The following is a 10,540-nucleotide window of genomic DNA, read 5'->3' as shown; positions in this document are numbered from 1 at the left end:
GAATTGCTTGATAGAGTTGTCGAATGCTGTCCTGAGAGATATCGAGACAAATTCTGTCCAACTGACGCAGTAGATCGTCAAAAACCCGCGCTGGTTTGAGGGCCCTAACCATAATTCTCCAAAAACCGGCTACCTTGCTGGCCAAAGTAGGATTTAGAAAACACGAAGCAATAGATACCCTCGCCTTGCGCGGGCGGGCATTATCTTGTTAAAATTCAAGCCCAGGATCGCTCGGGATATTGACGACGTAACGCACCAGTTGGGTAGAGTTTGGCTCGATATATCTCGAGAGAGCATCCGATAGCTCTATCAATCAACGCCAAGCCAAATAATTGCTTGCGTAAGGGCCAGAGGTGGACCAACGCGTCATTGACTTAGTTTCCGAAGCTCTTTCTCGTGAATGAATCATCGAGTTTTTCTGAAATTTTGATCATTTGTTTGCCTGTGCATCTACTTCACATGAACCAATTTCAGTCCCATTCGGATAATTCCTTCGTGGTGCGTCTATTTGTCTTAGAGTGTAATAACTGTTACAGCTCTGTATAACATATAGTTTCTCAAAGTTCCTTGTTGGCCATTTCGCGAGACGTATGTGGCAGGAAGTAACGTGTTACCCGACTCTTGTCGCAACGTAAGCTCTCCATATTTCCACAGTAATACTCTCCGCGATTCATAACGCCTCTCTTGTAACGTTTGCCACTGGATTTTGTTGAGCATATCGTAACTCTCTCGGCCCCACAAAACGATCCTGCGAGGAAAGAGTTCGCTCTTCGTGTTTATCTTCTGTCTCTTCTATTAATCCTGCTTGGTAAAAAACCTAGACTGATGGACTGTGCTCTAGATCGGCCGAACGAGTGTTTTGTAAGCCACGTTCTTCGTGTATGAATTACGTTTTCTTACGATTCTCCCAGTGAATCTCAACCCGGCATGCGTTTTCCTACTAAGTATTTGTTTCATGACGTCTTTCCACATACGGTCGCTCCGGATGGTTACTGCTAGGTATTTTACTATAAAATTTTGAAAACATTATCAGTGATCTTAAAATTAAAAATTTAAAGATTAAAGACAGTCTTGATCGCAACTTTTTATCTTTATTGGAGTTACCGGTTTCGATTCTATTTAAGAACCGTCTTCAGACTCCAGAATGGTGGTTGGACTCCGTGGAGCAAGATGCGCCGACCCTCGACGCTGGAATAACTGCAGGTATTCCAGCGTCGAGGTTCGGAGCTAAATTTTACTGTAATTACTGTTTCCAGTGATTTATTTCGTGTACTGTAATCTAACAACAGTCAACTTCTTCACCTGTATGCGCAATATGTCACATTTACTTACGTTCACGGTCTTCTGAAACCACCCGAACCGCCCGTGGAGACTCTCTAGGTCTTCCCACCTTTTGCTAAGTTTTCTAGCGTTGCTACCTTCCTACATACAACAGCATCTACTGCGAACAGCTTTCGGGAGCATTCAACTTCATCCGCTAGATAATTAACATCGTTTGTAAATAGCAACGGCCCCATAACGCCAAACGGGCCGACTTGGGGGAGTCGAGGCACCACAGAACATTTTAATTTCCACTGTCTATACCTTTACAAACAAATTCATAAGACTTTGTCAGAATGACCAGAAAGGATACAGGATTCACTCTCATAGCTGTGGAAGTTCAAAAACACAGCAAAATATATATTTTTTTACATCTGAAATTTCATCATTTTTTTTCTCTTACTATTGGCTGCATTTGTTGCTATAGGTACACTTTTCTTCATAAGTAAGAGATATTCTTCGATGAATTTTGCACAGCATACAAACCATACTTATAGGAGTATGAAACTCTAAAATTTTCCAAATCTATTAAAAATTGTGTTAAAAATTTAGATAATTAACTAAAAAATTTGAGATTTTTCTAAACATGAAGTTTAAAATGTAACAGCTCATTCATTTTCTCGTAAATTAAATAAATTCTAGAGTTTCATACATCTGTAAGTATGGTTTGTATTCTGTGCAAAATTCATCGAAGAATCTCTCTTACTTATGAATAAAGGAGTACCTATAGCAACAAATGCAGCTAACAGTAAGTTAAAAATGAATTAAGTTCACATGTTAAAGAAAATTAATTTGTTATGTTTTTGAACTTCCACTGCAGCGACTGTGAATCCTGAATCCTTCCTGGTCATTCTAGCAAAATTTTATGAATTTATTTGTAAAAGTATAGACAGTGGAAATTAAAATGTCTGTAGAGCCTCTCCTGCTCCACGTCGACCCGTTTGCCGTCCTACCCCCCTCAAGGTACTGTCGAAATTACTATTTTACTTTTACATTTGATTTCGCTAATAACAGCGTGTCGGGTTCTGTCTCCAAGGACGTCGTGTATTCGTTCACCTAAACGGTTAATGATACAGGGTACTTATAAATGGTGGAAAAATCGATATTTTATGACTTTATTTAATTCTATAGTCTTTCGTGATTAGATTGATATATAAATTATAGGGTTTCAAATGAAAAATGACCTATATTTACCAAATTTTAAAGTTACAGTCACGTATGCTGCCATGCCCCCTTTATTTCTGTTACAGAGACCACTATTATTTCGAAAAGAACTGTGGGCTTTCTGTTTGCAGCGATTATACGAATTATAGATTGTATATGTTGGTAACAGTTCAGGTTTCTAGGGTCTGTAAATGATTATCTTTGCTAGTATTTACTTCAGTTTCGCTGAAGCACTTTGTTCTCGTGTTACTGAATGTTTGCTGCCAGGTGCTACATATATTTGTTGAAGTACATATTCTTTAGTGTACAATAAATACGAACTATGCCACATATCAAGAAATTCAATAAAAGGAAATTCCGTGTTAACTAGTTCACAAAGCAAGCCACACTGTTGCAAATAACCTATTTATCAGTTCTTCAGGGAAGAAACTCCCACATGGCACGCCTCCTGCTGATTCAAATTTTTGTGTTAACAATGACGCTGTTTGTAGTGGATTTATTTTTGTTGATGTGGGCATCTTATCTTCTTTGCTAAACGAAGGGGCGAAATGTCAACAATATGATGGTGTCTGGAAATAACTGAACAACAAAGTAGCAGGAAGGGTTTAGCCTCAAATTTAGTTGTTCTGTGTAGATCCTGCAATAAATCTACTTCGAAATTGACTTCGAACATCGTGCATAATTCATATGATAAGAATTTGAAGTTAGTGTATGCAATGCGTGCAATAGGAAAAGGAAAAAAAGGCTACTCAAGCTTTTCGTGGTTTGATGGACCTTCCTCCTCCTCCCAGTAGGTTCAGCAAGTACATAAAAATACTTTTAGGTGCCTTGACGGTTGCGTCTAAAGAATCTGTGAAACGTGCAGTAGAAGAAACTGTAAATATTAGTAGAACGAGGGACATTGCTGTTGCACTTGATGGGACACGGCAACGTCGAGGACATCGTTTCTTGAATGGTGTAAGTGCTACTTCTCTGGAGAATGGAAAAGATGTTGAATGCTTATCTAAGTAATGCCACACCTGCCATGGTACCACTGAAGGACGTATTGAACGTCAGTGTTCTAAGAATTATGATTGTTACAGTGGAGGTTCGAGTATGGTGGAGCTCTAAAAGTATTTAAGAGGTCGTTGCCCGTTCATAACGCTAGATATACGTAGGAGGTGGGGACTATAAGGGTTTCAATAAAATTAATGAGATTATGGTGGTACCTTGGTAACAAAACTGGAGTGCTGTGGACATGTGCAAAAGAGGATGGGTGCTAGATTGAGGAAGCCACGAATTGAAATGAAAGGAAAGTTTCTATCTGAGAGAAAATCTCTGTCTGGCCGAGGCAGACTAACAGAAACTTAAAAAGATCTTCATCAGAGTCATTCTGGACTGGTCATTAGAAGAACTGCACCTCTGAGTGATGTTACAGCAATGAGAAAAGCTGTATGGGCCACCTACTTTCATAAATTGTCCTCAGATGGTCACCCTGTTCACGGACGTTGCCCAAAAGGAACAGATTCTTGGTGTGGTTACGAAAATGCAAAAGAAAATGGTCAAACATACGATCACAAGCATTCTCTTCCTGACCCCGTTATGAATGAAATAAAACCAATTTTTGGAGGCCTGAGTGACCCTGTTTTGCTTAGTAAATGTCTTCATGGGGCATTCAAAACACAAATGAAAGTTTCAACCATTACATATGGGAAAGTGTACCCAAGAATGTTTTTGTAGGAATAAATACATTAAAAATTGGTGTACTAGATGCACTGTTATGTTTCAATGATGGAGTGATAGAAAGGTTGGAAGTCCTGAGAAATTTAGGCATAAAATTTGGCTCTAATATGGAAAATCAGTTCCTTGTGTGTGACAGACAACGGGTGCATGAAGCTAATACATTCGCTCTTGAAGTAAATGAAGAAGCAAGAGGTACTAAAAGGAATGCCATGAATGAAGGCTATGCTTCAGTAATGTTCTGAGGTACAGTTTAATTGGACTCATATCTTCATCCGCAATTTCCCGCAAGTTGTATTTTTCAGAATTCAAGTACAAATATTTCCCAAAGTTTATAAAGCTTTGCTCAAATTTTTTTCTGTAACGTGCAATATTCCATACGTATGTAACAGATCTAAGCTTTATTGCAGCATCAGCTAAATTATAGAAAAAATAACATTTTTAGTAGGAAAAAATTATAAAAATTAAAATTTAAGATGTGATCTTTTTTATTATTGTAATATACATAATAGGTGGAATTAAAAAGGTCTGGTACCTTAGCCATCATGTCATGCATATCTGGTAAAAATTTGGTCCCCTTCAAATGTATAACATTTGGTTGAATGGTACTTCAATTTCAGGACGCATTTTGGAAAAAAAGGTTGCATCAATTTCTTTGTAATTTTTTAATAACCCTAAGCAGGTTCAAAAATATTCGGAATACTTCTAATTTGTTTAGAAAGTGTGCTGAATTACCTGATAACAACAAAGAATCTGTAAAAGATATACATTATAGACAGTGCCTGAAAGTAAAAGGTGTTGATTTTTACATAATATTCAGCCGGAAAAGTACCCTGTATCGTTAAAGTAAGCATGTGTGAATTTCAGTGGGATAGGATGTTGCAAAACGGACAGAAATGTTGAACGAGCTACAGGACCCAAAACACTTGCACTCATCTTCAGAAAAAGCACCTGGAACGACTAGAGAGAGGACGTTCGTATTGACAGGACATGTACATTAGTATGTTCTGCAGAAATGATTAGCATTTGAACCATGTCGACCTGCGGGTTCAAGGTGAAGATCGATGTTGCGGAGCAACATCACCTACCGGTATAATGTGCCGGCGGCTCTTGCTGTCGCTATAAACCGAGGGTAATGGATCAGTGTGACTTGAGCAGACGCGCAGGATTCCTTGCAAATGCATACGCAAGTCGTACCGTCAGATCACTGAATTTGAAAGAGGGCGCATTATTGGCATTACAGAATGTGATGCACCCATCAGGGAATTTGTTGCTCATGTGGGACGAAGTGTTTCGGCAGTGCAAGGGGAGTGAGAAGAATGGTTCCTGGACGGTCATAGAAGCCGACGAGTTGGATCAGGCCGCAGTCATCTCATCGGAATGGCATTGCAGGACAAATCTGCGTCCTCTTCGGCTCTGCCGCACCAGTGGAATAGTGTAGTACATCGTACACTATTAGGGCGACAGTCCATCTGCGTTTATTACGTCATGGGTTACGTGCGCATCGTCCACTTCTCCGGCTACCTTTGCCGAATGTGTAGAAACAATACTAGACGGCAATAATGTACGAAAGGCAACGGCCTTGCCGCAGTGGATACACCGGTTCCCGTGAGATTACCGAAGTTAAGCGCTGTCGGGCGTGGCCGGTACTTGGATGGGTGACCATCCAGCCACCATGTGCTGTTGCCATTTTTCGGGGTGCGCTCAGCCTCGTGATGCCAATTGAGGAGCTACTCGAGCGAATAGTAGCGGCTCCGGTCAAAGAAAACCATCATAACGACTGGGAGAGCGGTGTGCTGCCCACACGCCCCTCCTATCCGCATCCTCATCTGAGGATGACACGGCGGTCGGATGGTCCCGATGGGCCACTTGGGGCCTGAAGACGGAGTGCTTTTTTTTAATAATGTACGAAACGACGTCACAACGTCACTGCTGACAGGAGTGGGCTCAGATAGTGTTTCCGGACGAATCCAGGGTCTGTTTGTATGAAAATGATGGCCACATTTTTTATCGCTGCAGTCAGGGGGGGCGGCATTACAGTGACATATAGCTCTAACTCGAGGCCTTATGTTGTGGGGTGCTATTGGTATCAATCACAAATAACAGTTGGTGCGTGTCCAGGGCACTGCGACGAGTGTGACCTACGTGACTGACATCCTGTGACCCGTCCCGTGACCCGTAGTCATACCCTTTCTACACAACACCCCAGACGCCATTTTTCACAAGACACTGCACGACCACACGTTGCTGCACGAACACGTCCCTTTTTTGTGTCACGGGATGTTAGCATTTTTCCCTGGCCCACCGGATCACTAAACTCGTCACCAATCGAAAAAGTGTGTAGGATACAGTGAAAAGACGGGTGTAATGCTGTGACCCAATGCCAACCACCACAGATGAACTTATGAACCACGTGAATGCATCATGGATGGCAATAGTCCCCACATGACGTCATTTTCGCCTTATACGCATCGATGCCATCAAGCATGGAACAAATTATCAGGGCCTATGGCGGACCCTGTGCCTACTAGCAAACAGTGCACATGCTGAACCGAAGTGACTACAGTGCTAATCGTCTTTGCAGAACATACTAATGTACATGTCCTGTGAGTATGAACGTCCTAACTCCATCCGTTCAAAGTGTTCAGTTTTTCTGAACATAAGTGTGTATGGAAATACTGCGATAAATGCTAGTTTGAAGATAAACTCAGATGCTAGCCAAGCCTGCAGGTTGCGCTGTTATGCGTGGTGTGGCTGTATGATAACGGGACTGATGCTGAGTAACTATGCATGCGCCTGCCCGGTTGGCCGTGCGGTCTAGCGTACGGCTTTCCGGGCGGGAAGGAGCGCCTGGTCCCGGGCACGAATCCACCCGGCGGATTTGTGTCGAGGTCCGGTGAACCGGCCAGTCTGTGGATGGTTTTTAGGCGGTTTTCCATCTGCCTCGGCGAATGCGGGCTGGTTCCCCTTATTCCGCCTCAGTTACACTATGTCGGCGGTAGCTGCGCAAACAAGTTCTCCACGTACGCGTACACCACCATTACTCTACCACGCAAACATAGAGGTTACACTCGTCTGGTGTGAGACGTTCCTTTGGGGTGGGGGGGGGGGGGTTCCACCGGGGGCCGAACCGCACAATAACCCTGGGTTCGGTGTGCGAGGGGGAAGTGGACTGCGGTGGTCGTCGTGGGGTTGTGGACCACTCCGGCTGCGGCGGGGACGGAGCCTCTCCGTCGTTTCTAGGTCCTCGGTTAACATACAATACAGTACAATACAAGCATGCGTGCGCCAAAGATGAACGACCAACGGCTGAGAAGCGTAAAATCTTCTCAGTCGAATGGTACGTTCTGATGTCTGCAGACAAATCACTGTAGCCGTGACTTTCGTAAATGTAATAGATGTTATTTTGTTTTTGCCGGGAAAATGGTACGGGGTGTTCAAAAAGTCTCTCCGCAGTGCCGTATGATTGTTAGCCGCGTGTGCCGTATGATTGTTCGCCTGCCTGGGTTCCTTCCCTTCATGTGGACTCTCCCAACATTCCACTGTTCGGTTTATCTCCGCCATTGTCAGTACTATTGTTGGTGTGTGTCGTTACGTGCTGACGTGAACGTTTAAGTTTAGTTCCTTTGTTCGTTTGTTTCGTTTTTGTCACTGTTAAAATGCTAACCATTGAAGATCGTATGTTTTTAGTCGAACAAGTGTTGAAATCTGGCGCTAAATACACAGCTTCAGTTCGTCAAATATTTAATTCATTTTCCCGGAGACAACACTCCCACATCGCGATACTGTGCGAGATCTGAGTAACAAATTTCGAAGTACGGGTTCAGTGATAGATGCACCGAGAAGTGTTCGTCCTATCGTTTTGTCTGAGGATAAACTACTCGATATTTCCGATAGAATGTCCTAACGAGTCAGTAAGAAAAACGTGCCCGAGATATCGATGTTAGTGTCGGAACGGCCCACACAGCTGTAAGGAAAAAATGAGAACTTTTCCCATACAAAGTGACAGTCGTGCATGAACTGAAAAATACGGATCATGGCAAGAGACTGCATTATTGTCAATGGTTCAAAAATTTCGTTCAGTAAAATGGAAGGGACATTATAACTGTAACGTTTTTCACTGATGAGGCGCGGTTTTATTTATCCGGGTACTTGAACTCGAAAAATTCTCGTATGTGGTGTACTGCAAATCCATTGTGTATTGTCGAGGAACCACTTCATTCTGTGAAAATAGGAGTTTTTGAAATTTATAGACTTCGAATTGTGGGTCCCATATTTATCAACGAAACAATAAACGCACAACGACAAAAGGTTCAAATGGCTCTGAGCACTATGGGACTTAACTGCTGAGGTCATCAGTCCCCTAGAACTTAGAACTACACTACTGGCCATTAAAATTGCTACAGCAAGAAGAAATGCAGATGATAAACGGGTATTCATCGGACAAATATATTATACTAGAACTGACATATGATTACATTTTCACGCAATTTGTGTGCATAGATCCTGAGAAAGCAGTACCTAGAGCAACCACCTCTGGCCATAATAACGGCTTTGATACGCCTAGGCATTGAGTCAAACAGTGCTTGAATGGCGTGTGCAGGTACAGCTGCCCATGCGGCTTCAACACGATACCACAGTTCTTCAAGAGTAGTGACTGGCGTATTGTGACGAGCCAGTTGCTAGCCACCATTGACCAGACGTTTTCAATTAGTGAGAGATCTGGAGAATCTGCTGGCCAGAGCAGCAGTCGAACATTTTCTGTATCCAGAAAGGCCCGTACAGGATCTGCAACATGTGGTCGTGCATTATCCTGCTGAAATGTAGGGTGTAGCAGGGATCGAATGAAGGGTAGAGCGACGGGTCGTAACACATCTGAAATGTAACGTCCACTGTTCAAAGTGCCGTCAATGCGAACAAGAGGTGACAGAGACGTGTAATCAGTGGCCCCCGATACCATCACGCCAGTTGATACGCCAGTATGGCGATGACGAATAGACGCTTCCAATGTGCGTTCACCGCGATGTCGCCAAACACGGATGCGACCATAATGATGCGGTAAACAGAACCTGGATTCATCCGAAAAAAATGACGCTTCGCCATTCGTGCACCCAGGTTTGTCGTTGAGTACACCATCGCACGCGTTCCTGTCTGTGATGCAGCGCCAAGAGTAATCGCAACCATGGTCTCCAAGCTGATAATCCATGCTGCTGCAAACGTCGTGGAACAGTTCGTGCAGATGGTTGTTGTCTTGCAAACGTCCCCATCTGTTGACTCAGGGATCGAGACGTGGCTGCACGATCCGTTACAGCCATGCGGATAAGATGCCTGCCATCTCGACTGCTAGTGGTACGAGGGCGTTGGGATCCAGCACGGCGTTCCGTATTACCCTCCTGAACCCACCGATTCCATATTCTGCTAACAGTCGTTGGATCTCGACCAACGCTAGCAACAATGTCACAATGCGATAAACTGCAATCGCGATAGGCTACAATCCGACCTTTATCAAAGACGGAAATGTGATGGTACGCATTTCTCCTCCTTAGACGAGGTATCCAACAACGTTTCACCAGGCAACTCCGGTCAACTGCTATTTGTATATGAGAACAGGTTGGAAACTTTCCTCACGTCTGCACGTTGTAGGTGTCGCAACCGGCGCCAACCTTGTGTGAATGCTCTGAAAATCTAATAATTTGCATTTCACAGCATCTTCCTCCTGTCGGTTAATTTTCGCGTCTGTAACAAGTCATCTTCGTGGTGTAGCAATTTTAATGGCCAGTAGTGTGCTTAAACTTAACTAACCTAAGGACATCACACACATCCATGCCCGAGGCAGGATTCGAACCTGCGACCGTAGCGGTCGCTCGGTTCCAGACTGTAGCGCCTAGAACCGTACGGCCACTCCGGCCGGCTCAAAATCTGGGGAGGAGGAGGAGGAGATTAGTGTTTAACGTCCCGTCGACAACGAGGTCATTAGAGACGGAGCGCAAGCTCGGGTGAGGGAAGGATGGGGAAGGAAATCGGCCGTGCCCTTTCAAAGGAACCATCCCGACATTTGCCTGAAGCGATTTAGGGAAATCGCGGAAAACCTAAATCAGGATGGCCGGAGACGGGATTGAACCGTCGTCCTCCCGAATCGAATGACCATATAAAGATTCAACGGGAAGATAATTGTTTTTTTCGACATTCATATAATTGTGAATGTCACTGGGTTACTGAAGATAAAACTACTGATCAGCATTACTACCTTGTGATCGCAGCTCACCTCTGTGAGAAAATAAGAACTGTGGAGGAACAAGTCACCGGTTCTGTATGAGGACAACGTACCGTCACATAC

The 10,540-nt window shown here is 43.6% G+C and overlaps 1 pseudogene; it reads left to right on the top strand.

Moving 5' to 3' along the window:
- Positions 1 to 5,775: 5,775 nt before the first annotated feature.
- On the top strand, positions 5,776 to 5,892 carry LOC126106979 (5S ribosomal RNA; annotated as a pseudogene).
- Positions 5,893 to 10,540: the final 4,648 nt, after the last annotated feature.

Source organism: Schistocerca cancellata, chromosome 10 (genome assembly GCF_023864275.1).
Source record: "Schistocerca cancellata isolate TAMUIC-IGC-003103 chromosome 10, iqSchCanc2.1, whole genome shotgun sequence".
Taxonomy (NCBI): domain Eukaryota; kingdom Metazoa; phylum Arthropoda; class Insecta; order Orthoptera; family Acrididae; genus Schistocerca; species Schistocerca cancellata.
The sequence above is the reverse complement of the archived record's forward strand: the minus strand, read 5'-3'. Positions and strand labels throughout refer to the sequence as shown.